The sequence below is a fragment of the Pungitius pungitius genome, unplaced genomic scaffold (genome assembly GCF_949316345.1).
Source record: "Pungitius pungitius unplaced genomic scaffold, fPunPun2.1 scaffold_48, whole genome shotgun sequence".
NCBI classification, from domain to species: domain Eukaryota; kingdom Metazoa; phylum Chordata; class Actinopteri; order Perciformes; family Gasterosteidae; genus Pungitius; species Pungitius pungitius.
Genome location: NW_026909802.1, coordinates 22,965 through 44,154, shown reverse-complemented (window position 1 = coordinate 44,154; position 21,190 = coordinate 22,965). Strand labels below are relative to the sequence as shown.

Here is a 21,190-nt window from a genome sequence, read left to right as displayed (position 1 = left end):
AAATTGTAGACAGAGTGGATACAAGGTATAGGATAGACAGAGAGCCAATGGGATAGAGGAGAGATGCTGGACAACAGGAAACCTGCAAGACACAAAGAAACATCCGTTAGACAATTTCCAACTAGCACTGAATCATTGAAGGTGTCATCTAACCTTAAAATATATATATATATATATATATATATATATATATATATATATTATGCTGGCAGGCACTTATTATATTGAGTGTTGATTTAATCAATAATGGACTATTCTCCTGGGAAATGTTGCCAAAGGGACATCAAAACTGATGCAGGCTAAAGCTGTTGGTTGTACATCAAGAACTGTCAACGATGATTCCTGAGCCGATGGGGGGCTCCCGTGACAGGAGATGCTGTAGGTGCACACATTGTAAAGCCCCGAGACAAATTTATGATTTTGGGCTCCAAAGAATTGATTGAAAATATTTTTTTACGCTCTGACTGTGAACCAAGCACAACCTGTAACATAATACAGTGTTTTCCCCTACTATTATAACATTATATATATGTTACAAATATGTCTGTGTGGCGTCCCAGCCGGGCAGAGAGCACCAGAGTAACAACAGCCCTCAAATCTCTGGAGAAGACACAGCTGACAAAGACGGACTACGCTGCTAACGTACGCGTCGAAAATAAAACCAAGAGGTTGAGCAACACACACATGCTGCTCACACAGGCAATGCAGCTCGGCCATCGGTGATTCATTACAACTTCACTAAATGTTTTAAGAAAGTACATTCAGTTGTCAGTCATGTGTGAAAACTTACTGTAAAATATATCCGAGGAGTCACCAACACTAGTAGGCTGCAGTTAGAGACAGGAAAGAGGAGGCAGAAAGAATGAGAACTAAATGAGGGTTTTCAAGACTATTATTATGATGGGAAGGCATTCTAAACTGGAAACCAATAAAAGATCAGTTTACTTACAGTAATATCTGAATGAATGTGTGAGCTTACACTTTAGAGTCACCAGCCACAATAGTCTGCCGTTCTAGATAGAAAAGAGAAGTTGGGAGGAGTAAGAGGAGGGTGACGGCAGAGGTGTGGACTGGAGTCATGTGACTTGGACTCGAGTCATGAATTTGATGACTTCAGACTCGACTCGACAAAACGTACAAAGACTTGCAACTCAACTTGGACTTTAACATCGATGACTCGTGACTTCACTTGGACTCGAGCCTTTTGACTCGAAGACTTGCTACTTCCCATGAAAACTGGGGGAAACATTTTCACACGGCCGCGCCGCTCTGTTTATCTGCATCTGTCAAAAAAATGTGCGCCACCTGTATGCAGAGAGCGCTGCCTGCACGACATCCAATCACTGCAGTCCCACCTGGTTCTGATTCGACAGCATCTAAACAGGCACATTGCAAGACAACCAATGAAGCGCAACAACGCGCCAGTTGGAAAAATGATACCGAAGATAGTTTCGTTTGGCTATAAAAATGACGAGGTAGTCGACAAAAAACGAGTTGATATTTGCAAAACATGCGGGTCGAAGATTACAGACGGAGCTGCCACAACGTCCAACTTTGTTTCACAAAGAAAGGTAAGTTTTGAACGAATGCGGAGCACCTTATTGAATGTACCGTAACTCACAAGCATTTTACCGTATCAACGAGACAGCTCGTTCATGCTTACAAAAATCGGGATTTTTGAACCCGGATTCAGACTCCGATGGAAATCCTCGCCAACATTATGTCAACATCCGTTTTAAAGTACTATAACACAGTCACAGTCGATCCACCATTACCCTTCCCTTCGTAGTCTAAGGTCTGTGAGGCAGCGCACCATCACCCAGGGTTTCCCGTCCCCACTATAATAAGAGGACTTGAAATGACTCGAAACTAAAATGGTAAGACTTTGGACTTTGACTTGAGACTTGTCGGCTTTGACTTGGGACTCGAGGGCAACGACTTGAGACTTACTTGTGACTTGCACAACAATGACTTTGTCTCACCTCTGGGTGACGGATGAAGAGAGGGTGAGAAAAGGTAGACATTTTTAGTTCAATTTATTTAACATGCAAGTACTGAAGTGAAACATTGCATTTCTTTATTGATCATTTTTGTCTCATTGAAAAGTCACAGTTTTCACCAAAGTTAAAATATATATTGCAGTGTGGCAGTTTTGTGGAAACCCTGACTTATGTCAACAAGACAACATTATATTCTTTCCACATGTGTTAATGCCTCTTAGGGACTTAAATGGCTCTATAGTAAGGTACATACAGTCAGAGCTGGGGCAATTAGTTTGGTAGCTGCAAAGTGTGACATTAAAGAAAGAAATGTAAAACTCTGGTTCCACCTTCTCAGACGTAATATTTTTTTTAATCACTTTATTCCTTAATAAAAAATAAATAAAGACATTTGAGGAAATTATCTTGCAATATATCTGGACAATTTAAAACTTCCCATTTGCAAACAAAAATTAACTAATGAATTATAAAGAAACAAAAAAAATACATCAACAACTTCAAAAATGATGTGGCAGTAATCCAAAAAATACGATGCAAATGTTTTTTAATAAATTGAAAATATCTACATCATTTGCAGTATAGTTAGGTAGTCTATTAGATATTTCTGTTGCATTATTTTTAACTTACCACACACAATGCAGAGAAGGAGGATGCTCTGTTGTCTAAGAGAGGAAACAATATGACAAACGGACATTAAGAAGGTTCTATCTTTCAGCCTTTAAACAAAACACCTTAGGAAATGATATATTACATACATAGAGAAGTAGATTACTGCTGTTCCATATTACCGACATAATGAGGAATCAAGTGTAATTCAACCTCAGTCATATATTAACTTAATGTTGTTGTGGACAACGTTTTCATGACCTTAAAATAAATAGACTACATACATACAGCTGGTAAATAAACATATGGCGGAGAAAAGCATCAACTAAATTAACTTGTTCTTATAAAGTCAATCATTAGCTTGAACTGGTCTCCAGCAGTCTACCACAGCCAATAAAATTGACGTTTTACATATATTTGCATTTTACATGTCCCAGCTTGGTAATATAATTATGTAAAGTCAACTTATTGAGTTTTTAGTCAACTTATTGAGTTGACTTTAGTGATAAACTAACGTTAGTTAATAATTATGTTTCTCAAAAGCAACAATCTACTTTGAATGTTATTGACATCGGATTTGTCAATGGAAGAGTGAAATATTCCCGTGGTTACCGCACACACTTCTACGTAATGGGTTAGAGCGGACGCGGCAATTTCATCAGTTGGCTGACTAGTTTGGCAGCGAGCAAAGTAACGCTAACCAGCTAACTCATCACTACTGCCTGACAAACTGACAAAACCATTGCAATTTTAACTTTACTTTCAATCAGCATGACTTTGTATTATTAAACGGGTAGATTAGATCCAGCATTCTGATTGGTTGAGAGTGAGTCATGGGGTGTACATTATTCAGCTATGCACAGTTCTTGTTCACATAGACCAGCGTTCCATATCACTGCGCACTCAAAGTAACAGATTAGATTTGACTGTTAGTTAATATTTATTTTTAGCTTGGTGGCAATGGCAGGAAAAAAGACCGGAAATATTTTGTGGTGAAGCTATTTACTTACTATTTATAATTATCATCCGTCTTATGTATCATAGCATAAGCAATACGGGTTTGAGCAGTACTTTATCTTCAATAATGTACAGCCTATTGCACCTTTTTGCTCAATTAACGTCACGAATGAATTATATCGCCTCCTCCCTCGTAATGAACTATGACACAAATAGAAACGTTTCCCTCTTACGGCACACAAACGAACCCGTGGCTAACGGAGACTAGCCATATTAACTGAAACGTTAGCTAACTAAGTTAGCAACCAACCAACCAGTTAATACCAGTTCAACACGTATCTTAATGCTGTTTTTCTTCGTCATGCTAATGTGCCGCTAGCGTAGCCGCTACGAAAGTGTTAGCCACGAGTTGGCGTTGTCATACGGAGGGAATATTTCACTCTTTTACTAGCGTACAAATACTGCACGGGTTACAAACGGGCTGCAACGCCTTTTCACAACTATATAACTGTCATTACACCATCCAACTTATGAGCCCGGGGATCAGTGGTACTTACCGGTGTTACGTGCCTACTGGTTTTTGAACCTGCCTACTGGTTTTTGAATGTGTGACGAATCAGGTGACCGAGGCAGACAACATCTGCCGCTGTCGGGGCAAAACAAACACGCACGCGTAGCCAAACCAGTAGGTTCAAAAACCAGTAGGCACGTAACACCGGTCAAGACTTCAGAGGAAATTGACGGAGATGCGTTGAATGTGACGTAAGATTTGATTGATGCATTCAGGAACAATTGGAAAGTCATAAATGGGGGTATCGATAGAACACTGTGCCACACAAACCTCATAGATTAATTCATCAGCTATCTTCTGCTATCAGCATTTTATTAATTCCATAGTTGTCCTTTAAGAGCATTTGTATCATCAGCGAGATACTGTAATATAAGCTGATAAATTGACGAAAATATATGGTCTTAATTAGGTAATGTTTTACTGAGGCATTATATGAATTTACTAATGATTTTTTTAGTACATAATTCGTGACAGGTTTTTTTAATATCACTATCAACATTATTACCTTGCTATATCTAGTTTTGGAAATAGCAAAGTAAGCTCTTACGCTGTGTATCAGGCTGGACAAACACTGAAGTCATCACCCGTTATATCCGATCAAATAAAAATGACAGGAAACACGGTGCAGGCCATTGAAGTGGCGAAAAATTAAAATTTCGACTGTTATTTATACGTTTTTAAGACTTGTGGTCACAATGTATTAGTTATGTGTTCATTTGAATTTTTCTTGTTATTTATGCTCAAATGTTTTTTTAAACTTGTTTGCTGCAATAAATATTTAACCGTAGACATTGTTGTCCATCACTATTCATTTTGAATGCTGCTTCAAGTCGAAGTCTTCAAAGTCGATTCAGGTGCACATAGCTGGGATAAGTGCACGTCCATGGCTTTCTTAAGTAGACCACGCTATCAATCACATATTTATTGATGCTGAAATAGAGAAGACGCCGTGCGCAGCATATTTCTCACCCGCTAATCAGCAACTGATCAAATATATGAGCAGGTGAAGCATATCATACGCAAAAAAAGAAGAACGTGGTTTTAGTGAATGTCATTTTATTTTTTTCCATGACTTTTCCAGGTTTTTCATGACTGTACGAACCCTGGTTGAAAGAATAGCTGTGTCACCTGACGTCACTAATCAGCCGTTATGGTTCAGCTGACTGAGACCAACTGACAGAGTGGAGTATCCATGGCGACGGAGAAGCTGCTCACAGACAGGCAGTGATATACAGATAATCCACACCTCAAACAAATGCTTTCTGGAGCAAAATTATTTGGGGTAGTCAAAAAATAATGGCATTTTGAGAGACCCAAGACTCTACAGAACGAATTAGTGTATTTTTCATGTCTCTATGTGTTTTAAAACGGCTCAAGTAACAGTTTCTAAAACATTCGCGGGCAAAAGTCCATCTCGCGCAGGCAAAAGTCGGCAAATGTTTGATGTGTGCGCGAGCATAGGTTTCTAACAGTAATTTTGCCTTCATACGCCGTGTCCTGAGTCCTGTGAAAGCTGACAGAGAGGTAAGTTTGTTCCTCTCTAAATGAGATAAGAAGATAAGAATAACTGGCATTAATTGAGTCCAGTTTTTATATACACATACAATTATTTTTTTACCAAAAGAAAATTAAGTGACTAGAATTGTTTCAAATGTTTAAGCTAGTGGTAAGCTTAGCTATCAAAAGTGATTTGCAAATATTGGTCATGAATCTTTGAATGCAGTTTAGCATTTTAGGCAAACTTAATGAACTCTTTAATACAAAATATGAATGTTTGTGGTAACCATATGCTAACGAAACAATACAATATGAAAAAAGAAACGTTTTAGAAAAAGAATGTGTACTAACCTACTACAAAACTTTTTCTGACTACTTTGTGTTTATTTTAATATTTCAGAATGGCCTTAAACGCACTTTTGAACTAGAAGCCCCCAACGCCCTATTTTCGACCCCCCCAATCCACCTATGTGTGGTGTTGCTGGTGGTGCAGCCCAGGGTGGTGGCCTGGGAGTTCGACTCAAATGGTGTGAGATGGCAAACACCAAAATTAATGTTTTGGCGGCACTCTCCGACGTAAAGTCAGTGGCCAAAGTCACAATATTTCAGGAATTTGCCAAACGTATCAAGGAAGGTGGCAGTTGTAATATTAAGGGGCTTTCATTGAGAGGGCAGTCTCCCCCATACCAATTGAACATCACTAAAGACGCCCTGTTTTTTAGAAGCGCTCCTATAGCGCTCAGCGCAGAGCTAAGACAGGAAGCGCAGGGGTTAATTCACCCCCCCTCTCCACTGACCCCGCTCAGCAACTGCCGGGATGCGAGGGGCCTGATAACCGTGGAGGGCGAGGTGGTCGAGGTAAATTAAGTTTAAGCCTTTGGTGGTTTAAAAAGAAAACAAATTTAATAGTTGGTGCGAATTGGTTTAAAATGTAAATTAACTGAAACATCCATTTTGTTCAGCTTTCCACCTTAAAAGAGGTCACGACGGGGAGAGATGTTGTTCCCTTGCACAACGTCACAATGCAGCAGGTAGGCAATCCACTTAATTCATATACATATACAGTATATGTATATATTGTGACGTCACGGGAGGCCACACCGCTCTCTGCGGAACAGTTCAAGGAGTGCTAGGACACCAGGTTAACGGAAAATAATGTTTTATTGCTGTTCGGGGGGTTCCAACAGAAATTAACGTGCTTCGTGATAAACTTAAGTAGACCCTCTCCTTGAGGTAAACTAAAAACACTGGTTCCCTCTGGCAGGGAAACACCCTTCTTCTGTCTTACTGGTATGTCGTGGTCTGGTCCTTTGTCCGGCGCCCAGTCTGCTGCTCGTTTCTTTCAGCTTTCTCTCCCCCCCTACTCCCTCTCTCTGTCTCTTAAAAACCCTTCAGTTCATTAGGTGTTGATCCGTCTCAGGTGTGCGGGACTGGAAGGGTGGGGTTCCTGGGTCCACCAGCAGATGGGGCCATAGCTGTCCCAGGACACAGCCATCTTCTGGGGATGTAGCGTCCCTCCAGGACCCAGCCTCTCGTGACGCCACAATATATATATATATATATATATATATATATATATATATATATATATATATATATATATATATATATATATATATATATATATATATATATATATATATATATAGAGAGAGAATTAAAGTAATTGAAATATTATTTCACATTACCTTCTACAGGGTGAATCACAGATGTCGCTGTGTTTCTGGAGGGAGGCGGGTGGGAGCCCACATTAAAGTCTCACACCTTAAAGCTGGAAGGTCCAATTACGGTATTAGACTCCAGTCCACAAATTTTTCCACCATCGAGGTAGGCCTACATGTTGTTGGGGGGGTTATTTTAGTTGCCTGCTTAAACACGGTAATGATTGTTCTACTTTTCTCTCAACAGGAGCTTTGCTCAGAGGACATCGTGGGTGCACTCGGGGTGATGGAGATTGAGGGAGATCCAGGGAACCTCAACCTTCTCCTAAAAGACGGCCGTACCGTCGTAATTGAGGAGCGTTTGTGGGAGCCGATTGAAATTCTTATGACCGACAACGTAATAAAGGTTAAAATAAAAATGACAGGAAACACGGTGCAGGCCATTGAAGTGGCAAAAAATTAAAATTTCGACTGTTATTGTATTTATATGTTTTTAAGACTTGTGTTCACAATGCATTAGTTATGTGTTCATTTGGATTTTTATTGTTATTTATGCTCAAATGTTTTTTAAAACTGGTTTGCTGCAATAAATATTTATAATAATCCTTTGGATTTACTTGATTTTAATGTGTACATCGGTCCCACATAAGAATGTGTATGACTGACATTTCCTTCTTTCCTTTCTCCTACTTTTTTGACCAAACTATTTCAATCATATTCAGGTAATCTAGTCGAGTTAACATATATTTTTAAGCTACAGCAACACCAATTAATTAAGTAGAATGAAAGTGATTTTATCATGTTCAGGATAACTGATGTCCAAAAAAAAAAAACTTGATTTGTTAATGCTAATACTATTTAAATGTGCTAAATTAAAAGCAATTTCAGTTTATTTGTTACAACCCAGCTTAGGTCTAATTTGTTAAAGCCAGCCAAATGCATTGTAGACATCAGTTTTGTGTTGTGTGGAAATACAAAAAATCAAACCCGATGCATTGAAAAAATGTACTGTACTCTTCCATATAACTTTGGAAATCATACACACATACAGTAATTTTAGCATAGAAATACTAAGCTGTAACCATTATTACACCAGCAGCATTCAAATTACAAATCTCTTATTGCAGTACAAAAACTGAACAGTTAGTACTGCACAAGTGCATCCCCAACAGCAAAAAAATACAACAGTAATATGTTCTTTTTTCTTTACTGTAAACCAGTAAACAACAAATCTGAATTGGGCAACTAAGAGGTAGTGTTCACACAAACAGTAACTTCAGCGTATAAATACAAAGCTGTAACCATTGTAATACTAGTAGATTTGAAACATTCAAATCATTTATTGCAGAAAGAGTTGGTACTGCACAAGTGCATCCTCAGCAGGAAAAAGTATTTTCACTGTAAACCAGTAAACAAAATATGCCACTATCTAAATTGGGCAAGTAAGAGCTAGTGTTCATGAAAAGGTTTTACCATGACGGTTAACTCTGAACACCCTTATACATGAAGGACAAATCAAAGTGGATTTGCAAACAAAAAGTAATAATCCCTGCATTGACTTGTCATGGAGAAATAACACAAATAATAATAATACAAAAATGTGCAGTGATATCAGTGTGACCATTTCACTGAGAGAGCCTGTTTTTCAGAGCAAGTGCTTTGTTGGAAAGCTTACCTCCATCCAAATCTTTTGGATAACCTCAAAAGTGTAGTGGCGGTCAGCAGGGTAGCTAAGGTTGAGCACATACATCAGCCCGAACAGCATAGCAACAGCTAATGGCACATTATCAAGATGCTGTAACACCTTGATGCCTCTACTTCATCACTGGAAGGATGTTGTTTGACGACATAGATCCCAACAGTGGTGTTTTTACACAGGCTCTGTATTAAACAGAAAAAAGGTAAATAAACCAGTTAGCCAAATTAAAACGTTTCACCAAGCTCCATCAAGCAAATGATATATTATAAAACAGTGACACTATCTAGAGAAGGTGAAAGTTAGTCAAGGCAAATATAAACATGAAGCATTATCTGTTCCATGAGTCATCTTTGTTGCATTTATGTGCAACAAAGATGGCCGTGTATGAACACAGGATTCTCTTTCGGCACACACAGATGAGACAGATGGTGAGCCATGAGATAATTGCTGAATTTGACAAAGTCTTGAGAACCATTCATCAATAAATGTTTGTCTTGAAGTCACATCCTAAAAACATACAAATGACTGTCTCATTTCGTTTGAGATGTCCATTTATATGAGAAAAATAATCCTTCTCTGATGCTAAATCAGTACAACTACAAATGTGACAACTGAATATAGCTTCTTTTATGTGAGGGACCCCTGTGGTGTGGATTTTACTTTGGTGGACAATAACGGCATTCCACGTCTTAAATGTGCATGGACAGTGCTGGTATGTACATGGATAGCGAGAACTACGTCCAATGTGGATGCTTTAACTTGTAGTGATGTAAAAGCTTGCACCTACTTGATCCAGTTTCTGTGCACCCCTTATAGCTCCACATTGCCTGGACCTAATCCTGCAACATACATCAAGCCCATTAGTCATATCATTCATCCCCAAAATGAGAGTCAGAACAAAAATTCTTTTCAAGATAGAAATATGGGTAACACTTTACTTGAATGGGTGTTCATAAGACTGACATAACATTGTCATAACCATGACATGACAGCTGTCATAAATATCAATGAATACTTATGACAGTTGTCGTTAAGTGTCATTCGGTAAGTTATGTCACTTTTGATGCAAAGGTGACATTGTTTGAGATGTCCTTGTTATGACAACTTGACATAAGCCAAGACAACAAAACCTGTCATAAACATGTCATAGCAGACCTAACTGTCAAACTTAAGAAAAACGTTTGGTTTCATATCTTAGAGCGACATTAAACCGTCCTATATGGATGGTTTTGACACTCGCTGTCACAAAACCATTACAACTGTGTCATAAATGTTGTCCCTTTCTTTAAGATGTCGTTAAGTGTAACTACACTGCCAAATGACTTTATAACAGTGTCACGACTGTTTTCTTTGAATTCAAGTAAAGTGGAACAATTAGATTCTTCAATTAATATGTCATTTTATGTTATTACATAGTCAAACCAGTTTATAATTGTGTCATAACTGTTTTCTTTGAATTCAAGTAAAGTGGAACAATTTGAATGTTTCGTTAAAATGTCATTAAGTGTTATTACACTGTCAGATGATATAAATACCTTAACAAAAGCAACAAACAAGTCAAGAGGTAGTGTTTCCTTTATGTATTCCAACACAAAACATAACACATAGAAAATTTCTACATATATTGTGTATGTATAAACACATTAACTTTAAGTTCAACAGCAAGTTTAAACAGTTTAACAAAATGAAAATTATTAAGTATACTTATACATTATTGGGAGGAGCTTTCCATTTTTTTTGCATGCTGTGATGGTTTCGGCCATCTCCTCGTTTATAGCCCCGCGGCAACGCTCTGCAAGCACACAAATCTTCATTTGATCTTCGTCACCTGTCAGCAGACCTTGGAATGCGTCCCGAAAAGTAATTGCGAGCTCAGCAATTATAGCTGTGCGTGCAATCGTGTTTCGATCAACGTTCATTTTCGCGAAGGCTTTCTTCATGGATCCACACTTTTTGAAGATCCGAAGGACATTCCTATAGCGACGGATCACTCCATCTGTTGTGGTTACTCAAGAACACAACAGAAAAACAAACAAAATAGGTCACTTTTTCAGACTTATACTGGCATTGTTGATTTGGCACCCTATAGGTTTTGTAGTACTAGCAGATGAGAAAGGATCCTTCTTACTTTTGCATCCTTCTTCTAGGCTGGTTATATTAGACTTTCCTACCCGACTCTGTGGCTAGCTAATATCTGCCTTCACCAGCCTAGAAAGAGGATGCCCAGGAAGTAATGTCCTTTTTTACCTGCCTGTACCAAACATAACCCTATAATGGATAGAGGATGCACAGTGAACTAGGATGGTACAGTAAGTAGATTTATTTCTTATATTTTTCTGTTTCAGAGGTTAAATATCTAACAAAAAAAGATCATAGAATAACCTGAGGAGATCAAGAGAGCTATACACGGCTGTAGAGATCTCAATCACTGATTTTCAGAATGATTACTAAAATATACCATTAGCGAGACATCAATATATCATCTTTAGTTCCATCTAATTATTATTAACAAAGCCCATGGAAGTAGTTGATTTTCATACAAATGTAATCCATAAAAGGTTAAGCGGTCAACTTTAACTTTTTTATAAAGGTGATTATAAAGTCTGTTATAATATCATATCTATATAATATCTCTGCTTACTTCTTGAACGACTGTATGATCCAGGGTGTTTTTTTGACTTCTTGGTCTTTTTCTTGGACTTCTTCTTCCTGGACTTTTTCTTCTCTTCTTCTGAGGATGATAAAAAGCTTGATTCTGAGGAGGGAGATGTCGATGTTGAAGTCGAAGATGAAGAAGGTTCTGGAGCAGTCTTTCTGCCTGGGGGAAGCAAAGTGGGGGTAGGTGGAGAAGCAAAGATGTTTATAAGTAAACAAACCAAAAAACTAAGAATATACTTTTTTATGCAGAGTCACTTTTTTGAGAGCAGACAACTGCACATGTACAAGAAGAGGGTTATAATTACATTAATTATTATTAATTATTATTTTCTTATTTTTTTTTTCTTTCTTATTTTTTCTATTGCACTGTAGTTGATTAATTAACACACAGAGTTTTTTGGGGGGAGCGAAAAGCGATTGCACTCTGGTTATACTCCCAGAGCAATTTACTGGCAGGAAAGCTCAGTTATTTTTTTAGCAGTAACAGTGAGTGAAACAGTTTGTGTGTTTTTGTTAACATGTTAGTAGAGCATTAGCTGTAGCATACAGTGATGGCTCTACTCTACTCTACTATGTCAGTGGCTAACATTACTAGCTTGGGCAAAAGTTAAAATAATTTTCTGTGTAGCAATGCAATCACCAGAGACTAATCAGGTCATATAGGAAAGGTTTTGGAAGGGCTTGGGAAAATAGTATTTCCACTCAAATGGACATCTCAGTTGTAACAACAATGCAATTGTATATAATAGTATATCCTTACACTCTGTGCCCAGCCTATTTATATTTCTGGTTCCTTGAACAACAAGTACTGCATGAATGTTAATTGTAGTGTATTTGTACCTTTCCCAGAAGATGCAAGTGTGCTGGGGACTTCCTTAATTTGGGAGAGTAGGAAGTCCTTGTCGGCTTTCAGGTCCTTGTTGGCCTCCTCCGGTTAATTAATGCGCTCCTCAAGATGTTCAATCTTCTGTCGATCCATCTTGGCTTGTTCCTTCAGTTTGGGCAACTCCAATGCCCCTGTTGGAGCCACTGGAACAAAGGAAGTACTTTAAGTGGATGATTGAGGTTAGTGAATGGTGGTGGTGTACTGCAGTGCAATATTTTGATCTGTGTCCTTATATTTTATAAGTTTATCTAATTCATTAACATACATTAATTCATTGCACTGCAGTACACCAACCAAATTCCCAGTACTTTTGTGCATATTGTTTATTGAGAAGACAAAAATGGACATATGTGCCTCAATCAGCCAACTACCTGTTACGAAGGACGCTCCCGCACCGCCTCCCTCTCGCCATCGGAGGGACCCCTCTCCCGAGTACTAACTGGTTTCGAACTCCATCTCCCATCATGCTTCACACCTGGGACTGATTCCACAATACCACTGATGACACACACACCTGCACCTCATTGACACACACACCTGCACCTCATTGACACACACACAAAAGCCACTGACACCCACACACTCACTGCGAAGTCTTGATTCTGCCCCGGCTGTCATTTCTGAGCGTTTTCTCCTTGTCTTGATCCCTGTTTATTGACCCCGGACCGTACTGCTGATTGCTCTCTACCTGCCCCGACCCCTGCCTGCCCGCTGACTACGATCCTGTCTGCTCTACGTTGCCCTGTCTGCTGTCATTGACTCTGCCTGTCTGATGCTCTAATAAAAACCTGCGAATGGATCCCTCCGAATCCGGCGTCTCCTTACACTACCATAAATAAAAAGTATATTTCTAGCCATACTGGTGAAAGTAGTAAAAAAAAAACATGAATAAACTAGACTTACTTGTTTTCCTTGGAGAATATTTGATTGGCTTTCTTTTCTTTGGCTGAATAGGGACCTCTTCAAATTCTTGTGCCAGGTCCTCCTCCACAGCTTGTAGCAGCTTAGGGTTATCTTCATTATTTTCCTCAGCCTTCCCGCCACGTTTGCTGAAACGGGTATCCATCTAGCTACACTTGTGTGAGCAAAGAAAACAGCACCGTGTCATAACAGCTACGGTTACATTGGTTAAGATAAAATAGCCAACCGTGACCGTGATCTTAGTTGTTTAGAAATAGCGACAAGAAAACTGGAGGAAATACTACTAACCTCTATGCTACTACCATTATAGCCTGTTGGCTGCCTTGTAACAGAGACGTAAGGACTTTGCTTATAAGTACCTAAAGGCTAACTAGCATTAGTTGCTGACTCACTTTACCTAAAACGGCAAAGACCATAAACTGTAAACAAGACTACCGTCAGTTATAATGTTCTCTTCAAAAAAAATGCGCCACCTTCTGTTCCGGAGTGACACTGCGTCGCGAGATTTGAACGGCAGAGACCAAACTCGATTACATTGAGTTGTTTAATCTGATTTATTTCAATCAAATTGAATGAAACTAGTTAGTTCAACCTTCTTTACAAACAACTTAAGTGTACTCGATTAAACCATGTTCACAAACAGAATATAAATTAATTGTGTTGCTTTTACTCATTCTACTTTTGTAAAGTCAAAGACCCAGAATTTCCATTTTTCCCAGTGTAGACATTGTTGTCCATCACTGTTCATTTTGAATGCTGCTTCAAGTCGAAGTCTTCAAAGTCGATTCAGGTGCACATAGCTGGGATAAGTGCACGTCCATGGTACAGTACTACTGAAATACTAGTGGTACTAGTAATATTAGTAGTAGTAAAAGTCATTTCGTAATAATACCAGTTGAACTACTAGAAGTACTAGAAATATTAGTAGTGGTTGTAGTACTATTTGAAAGAGCAATAAGTATTCAACGAAACAGCTTTATTCTAAGCTTCATGGCTAAATTACAGATAATCATTGCAGCTTTTATTTTGAAATGACGGTATTGAGTGAGTGGCTGGAGGGGTTGAGAAACATAATATTTGTTATTCAAACTAAGAAGCTATTAATTGATAGGCCTCATCAAACATTACAGTAAGAACTCCCTCCATGGGGGTTGCTTTGAAATGATGGGAGAAGGTAGAGAGAAGGAGGTCATGTCAGGCTGCACTAATCAGCTAATAAGGATCAGCTGTGAGTCACAGGGTCAGGGTCTATAAATGCACAGGCCAAAACTTCTTCAGCTGAGATTTATTCTAGCAGACGCACATTCAAAAGTATGCGTTCTAGATGTAACACACTTTCTGATGTACCTACCAGCTGAAACCTTACACTTCTATTCTTATTATTTTAATTATCCGGTGTCCTCTGTACCGTTATGTTTCCTTTCTGATGGACAGGAGACAAAGTTCTCATGTGTCCTTTTTTCTCAAGTCGGACCAAGCAAAGCCCGGTTAGGGTTCTCGACTCCTACGTCCACAGAACTGCCCTGTGTAGACGTTCCGAACTGCATGTGTTTCGGACCACCCAATACTGGGGGCCCGGTGTCTAAACAGAGGATGAGCAAGTGGGTGGTTGAGGCCATCTCACTTGCTTATGAATCGGCCGGTCAGCCCGCACCTTTGGCTGTCCGGGCCCATTCTACCAGGGGTATGGCCGCTTCTAAAGCCCTCTTGTCGGGTAAAGTGTCGCTGCATGACGTTTGTATGTCGGCAGGTTGGTCCTCTCCGCACACATTCGTGAGGTTTTATCGTCTCGACCTTAACTCCAAGCCGGGAGCGCAGGTGCTCTCGTCAGAATGTGCGCCCTGACTTCACACTACGGTTACTGGCTCATATGGCGGAGTGGGTATTGGCGTTCCCACAGCGTTTTCACGCAGCTCGAGTTCCCTGATAGGGAACGTCTCCGGTTACGTATATAACCTTAGTTCCCTGAAGGGAACGAGACTCTGCATGTTTATGCCATACTCCCGGCATGCCCGTGGCACTTGATACGGCCGTTCAGAGATGAATGGGCTTGTGTTTCAGGGCTCTTTATAGCTTCCTGGTCCTGGCGTCGCCCGCCTATGACGTACCAGCTTGCCATTGGATGGATTTCACACGTGCTTCATGACGCGGTCACGCAGCGTCTTGTTCCTTCAGGGAACTAAGGTTACATACGTAACCTCAGACGTTTTTCACATGTGTATACCGATCCTTAGGGTAACCTAAACTAAGCTTGACGTTGAGATAGTTCAAATGATAATGTTGACAAAACTGTCAGGGCTACTGGACCTTGAAGTCTGAGTATAACCTTAAGTCTGGAAACAATGTGAAAAGCCTTTTCATCGTACGAAATATTGTTAACTATTGAAACTGTATTTATTCAGAAATATGGTCCAATGTTCAGGAAGCTTTGTGTTGTTAAATTTGTCACTTTGACTAAGATGAGGGTTTTTTTTGCCACAAAATATACACAAGTGTGTGATTTATATATGAATATTTACCAAAGATAGAGATCAACACAACAGTACTGAACTGTTTTTCTTTTGTCAAGTGTTTTTACGTTTTTCAAATTTGATTTTTAACATTGTTTGCGTCCTCCACCCCTTGACCTTTTAGGGACGTAACTACTATTATTTCTATTGCTTTTAATACTACTGTGACTAATAGGCTCCCGGAGGCCTCTACGCCGTGGACTACGTAGAGGGATTTCTGCACCGCATCACTAAAGGAGCCAAAGGAGCACAGAGGTCTCTCTCTCTCTCTCTACCTCGACACGGGGTGTGTTTGTGTGCGTGTGTGATTCAGAGACACGCGCGTTGGTGTAGAATGACACTGGACTTTGGCAGGAGAATACAGTACTTTTGTTTATTTGGGGTTGTGTTTATTATGTGCTTTGTGTTGATGTTGTGAATTGTTTTCTTGGGATGTTGAGAAATAAAGTGTTTTTGAAAAACCAAAAGAATCCCTCTCTCTCGCTCTGTGTGAGAGGTTCGGCACCCCGGCCCTTTTGATTGCGACATACAGCGAAAGGTCAACTCGAGAGGCCTTGCCACGGTTGGATTGTATACTTTGTGTGGATCTCTTGTCTTTTGCGGACGTTGATCGCGTACCTGAAGCCTCTCTCGCACTCGGCAGCGATGCATGTTATTGTCAGAGGGGGGCATTTCTTTCTCTCTCTGTGTGTGTGTGTGTGTGTGAGGTTCGGAACACATTCACCCCTTGTGATCGTGACACGCAGAAAACCGCCATCTCTCGCCGACGCCCCCCCCCCCCCCCCCCGGTGGCGATGCGAGCCGATTACACCCGAGCGATGCCAAGGCGAGGGTCAGTGTGACCCGACGCTGTCGCTCGCCGAAGAGAGCCGATTAGACCCGAGCGATGCCGTCATCTCGCGAGAACTCGTTCTGACCCGAATGACGGAGACAAGACGACGATCCCGGCCCTTCTGATGGTGACGCGTAGCTAGCCGTCATCTCGCAAGACCTCGTCGGGTCGTTTTGACCCGAACAGCGGAGGCCTCTCTTGTGTGAATGTTGCCGAGGGTAAGAGATACCCGAGGACAACGTGAGGGTTAACAACCACAGGAGCTCCATCACCATTAAATCGACCAATACGTCGGTGGACTTTCTAGACAGCACTACTTTAAAGGGGGACAACTTCTCGGGGTCTTGCACGTTGAGCTTCAAGGTATTCTTTAAAAAGTCAGACATACACGCCCTTCTTTTTAAAACGAGTTTTCATCTTAAACACACATTAGTCGGCCTAATTAAATCACAACTGTTCTTGTAAATCAGACTTTGAGGAGACGGTTATTATTTTTAGCACATTGTCCACAAGGGGGTAGTCCCACTCCTTTTGCAGGAAGGGACTCAAAGTTTTCACTTAGGTTCACAAAACCACGTTGTGAACTATTTGCGCTGTGAGTATGAGAGCATCCGGCTCATATTTTATGCTTCTCTTTAAAACCATATGAATTATTTGAAACATATCTTAAATGAACCATAAATGTAACAAATTTCCATGACTTTTCTGAAACTTGTGTGATTTTATTTTTTTCCATGACTTTTCCAGGTTTTTCATGACGGTACGAACCCTGTGAAAGAAGATGGATCTGGAAACTTGGCACGAGCTCAGCGATGGACAGTACACAAGTTTCGAAAGGGTTACGAAAACCCAACCCTGATCCTAATATGGCCTTGAAGAGATTTTTAGCCAAGTTTAATTGGATCTGTGATACTTCTTACAAGTACTAAGGAATTACTTTTCTTTGTTGAGCCCGTACCATGAGGTTAATTGCTTTTGGAAACCTCCACAAAAAATTATTTATAACCCACATTCCCTAACTTGCCAGTGCCATCAAGAAACCAATTCTCATTTTTTTTCATGTATACAATACACAGATATAAAACATACTTTTTTTTCAGTGGGAAGCTACATTATAATCAAATCAATAGTCTGTAACTTTTCACGGATTTTTTCCGGTCGTTAGAGGTGATGAAGAACAGACGTGGTAAACACCATCAGGTGGGATCAGAGTCAGCAAATCAGGATGCTTCCTATAAGCCCCTCCCCCTGACTACTTCCCCTTCTTATGCTCTTCCTCATTCAGCTATCCCTTTACTTCCTCTGAAAGAGGTCATGTAGACTGAAGTCAGGAGCGCTTTTATTTAGTTTGAGACTTTTAAACTTTGCTGTTTAACATAAGGGTTTTATTTTCATGGGCTTTTCATTACTTAATGCCCCTTGGCTATCAGCACATTTAACCCATTTATTTGTGTCTTTATTGCACCAGATTCACTTGATTTTTATCCCTATATCTTGATGAGCATTTTTATGAGGGCACAGATATTGAGTGTTGGGATTTCCAATCCCCCCCAAGTTGGTTGATGAGAAGAATCTGACACGTCAAAAGTTCCCTTGAAGAGTCTGTCTGCTGTATGAGTTTTTATAATCTCCTCATGCCCTTGAAACTAGTTTGAGCCGGTTCATCCTGGATGGTTGTTGCACGGGAGGTTTTCACTGTGATTCTCCCCTCTGTGCTAGCAGCACTGCCAGGTAGTGATTTATCTTGACGCTTCCTGTACTCATTCATCCCTCAGTTCCCATATTTGCCTTATAAGGTCACAGCGTCATTTCCTGCATTGTCAAAACATCTGCTCTATAGACTAAACTAAGCATCATCTACCTCTAAACTAACATCTTTGTTGGCCGACACTCTGGGCCCCATTGGTGACATTTGGGGAACCACCAGCCTTGGAACGCTCTTTCTTTCTTTAAAAATGGCTGCCATTGCCAACACCAACCAATACTCCTAGGGATCTAATCTACATACGGGAATGTGGACTCTGCTTTCACCTGGACTCGGTGGTACAGTTTGGGAATAACTCTTCCTAAACACAACAGTCGTTCTGGAATTTGAGGGTGGAAAGAAGTGGTCATTGGAGATTCAAATCTATCCACAATACAATTACCCGTGTGTGCAAGTTGAGTTTTCCAGGAGCTCAAATTCATCACCTTAAAGCGGTGTTGGCCAAACTACCCACACAACCACAAGCAAGTAAATCTCAGGGTGTCTCAACAATTGTCTAGAGGTCATTTAATTCTACAAGCAGATTTTTGTCCCTCATTCAATTTTCCAAACGACTATTGCAACAAACAAATCAAATTTTCAAAGGGAGTTAGATACTTACAAGGAGTAGAGGTGAAATTCTTCTCTGGACTCTCGACACTGCCTTCAAGATATTAGAAAATTTGGCTTCAGTTAAATTAAGAATGGGGGGGCAGAACGCTCCCTCACATTCATTTAAAATTTCTCTTACCTTCTTCCCTCAACATCAGAACTTAGTTTACTGGAAAAAAGGATTAGGTTTCATTCAGACACAAGGACATTTATGAAGAGATAAATGACATCACACTGAAAAAAGGCAACTCCAAAAATAAGCAAAAAAAAATTAATACAAGATATTTTAGCTTGTAATAAGCAAAAAAATCTGCCAATGGAACACGTGAAAATTCTCTTGGTAACATTTCTTGAAATAAGACATTGTATTTAAGCTTTACAAGATGAGAGTGATCTTGAACTTAGCTGGGAAAACTCATTTTTAGCTATATTTAACTAGTATTGTGGTTTTTTTTTGTGTGTCTAATAAGCCTGTGATTCTCAAAAATAGTATTTTCCCCTAAAAAGTAGCAGGTGTATTTAACTAATTTTTTGTTCTATAATTGTTACACTGTTCTAGATTTAAGTCAACCACCTACCTAAAATAAGATTAGAAACTGACATTTTTGGACAAAATGTATTGAAGTTAGCATTTCTGACTCGTATTAGGCAGTGCTCTTTTGCCATAATAAGCTGTAATTTACCATCCTGTCATTATCTCAAGTGTATTTACCGTATTGTAAGCTCTACAAAAGTAATACTGTTCTAGATTCAAGATTTCACCTACTAGATTCAAAACATTACATACTTATTATAATACAGAATACATTAAAACTATTCTTGCATTTAACCAACTTCTGTTTTATTTAAACAGCAAAAAGTCTGCATAAAAGTTGCAAACTTTCCTCAACATTTTAGCTCACAGTATTTCTGCAACTGCAATAAGAAAACATAGAGCATGCCAAATATGTGTGTGAGTTGAGGATAGATCAAAACATCTGACCAAAGTACCCCTCAATACATGAACCAAATCTGTGCTTTGCAATGGTTTTATTGGCCAATAAAACCTTTCCACTCAGCCATGCTCTTCTTGTAAGAAGACGTGAGATCTCTCTCATGGATTTTGTCTAAGAGGACCTCCGTCTGTATGACTGAAAGCAGAGTGGCTACACACTTTGGATAAGTCAGGTGTAGGGTGTAATCGTAGGCCATAAGGTATAAAGCACTCTCTGTAAGCTCGTCTTTTGGAAAGGTGGTTATTGGCACATCTCCTACCACTAGGAGGCAGTTGGACGAGCTGACTATCAGGACTGGGCAGGAGAGAGGGCGTTTCTTTAAGTAGGAATTGGGGTCTTCTGTTTCCTGTAACACAGACATCCTTCTGTCAGGATCATGCATTTTGGTCATTTGGAACCTAGGGTAGAGGGTTGTTTGCAAACACATAACTTTACAAAGCAAAATTATGACTATAGTTAACAGTACTGAGAAAGCTCCATTGGAAAGTGCTGTTTTTAACTATCCCCAATGCATTTACTGTTTACACACATCTAGCCTTCCAAAAGAACTAAACCAAGGCTAGGCTAGTCTTGCTTGGTTATCATTAGAGTGATAAAACCTGCTACCATGTAATGCACCCATTTTTTTTCAAATACTGCAGTCAAAATGATCCTCCAACATTTTACACAGCTCACCTCGAGGACATGTACCAGAGCCTCATTCGCATCTCGTACCCTCTTTGGAGGAGCAGACGTGGAGGGGAACAGTAATGGCAGCACACGTGGATCTCAAGAGCCTGTTCAGCTGTACAGGAAAAGATGTATTACTTAAAACACTTTGACAAAGTGCACAAGGTCAAATCTAATCAAAAAGGTACAGACACAATGCTTAAAAAAAAAAAAAAAAACATTCAGCAAATTAACATGCCTGAAGGTCCACCCTAAACCCCAATAACACAAAAACAGCATTCCTTACCTTTGTCCATTCCGATTGGGGGTTTCAGCGCCTTTTTCCATACACCAAAAAACTGCACCTTCTGGCAGAAGTCATGCCATCTTCCC

The 21,190-nt window shown here is 39.8% G+C and overlaps 3 long non-coding RNA genes across 3 annotated transcripts; all 3 read right to left on the bottom strand.

Annotated features, from left to right (window-relative positions):
• Positions 1-1,014, bottom strand: LOC119206515 (uncharacterized). The gene is made up of 3 exons (XR_005118194.2): positions 950-1,014; positions 791-827; positions 1-82 (listed from the first exon to the last, which is right to left on the bottom strand). It is a non-coding gene; the product is annotated as an uncharacterized LOC119206515 (long non-coding RNA).
• An 8,109-nt stretch (positions 1,015-9,123) lies between these two features.
• Positions 9,124-11,889, bottom strand: LOC119206516 (uncharacterized). The gene is made up of 3 exons (XR_009943163.1): positions 11,633-11,889; positions 9,779-10,999; positions 9,124-9,173 (listed from the first exon to the last, which is right to left on the bottom strand). It is a non-coding gene; the product is annotated as an uncharacterized LOC119206516 (long non-coding RNA).
• An 8,221-nt stretch (positions 11,890-20,110) lies between these two features.
• Positions 20,111-21,190, bottom strand: LOC119206517 (uncharacterized). The gene is made up of 3 exons (XR_005118195.2): positions 21,105-21,190; positions 20,825-20,933; positions 20,111-20,495 (listed from the first exon to the last, which is right to left on the bottom strand). It is a non-coding gene; the product is annotated as an uncharacterized LOC119206517 (long non-coding RNA).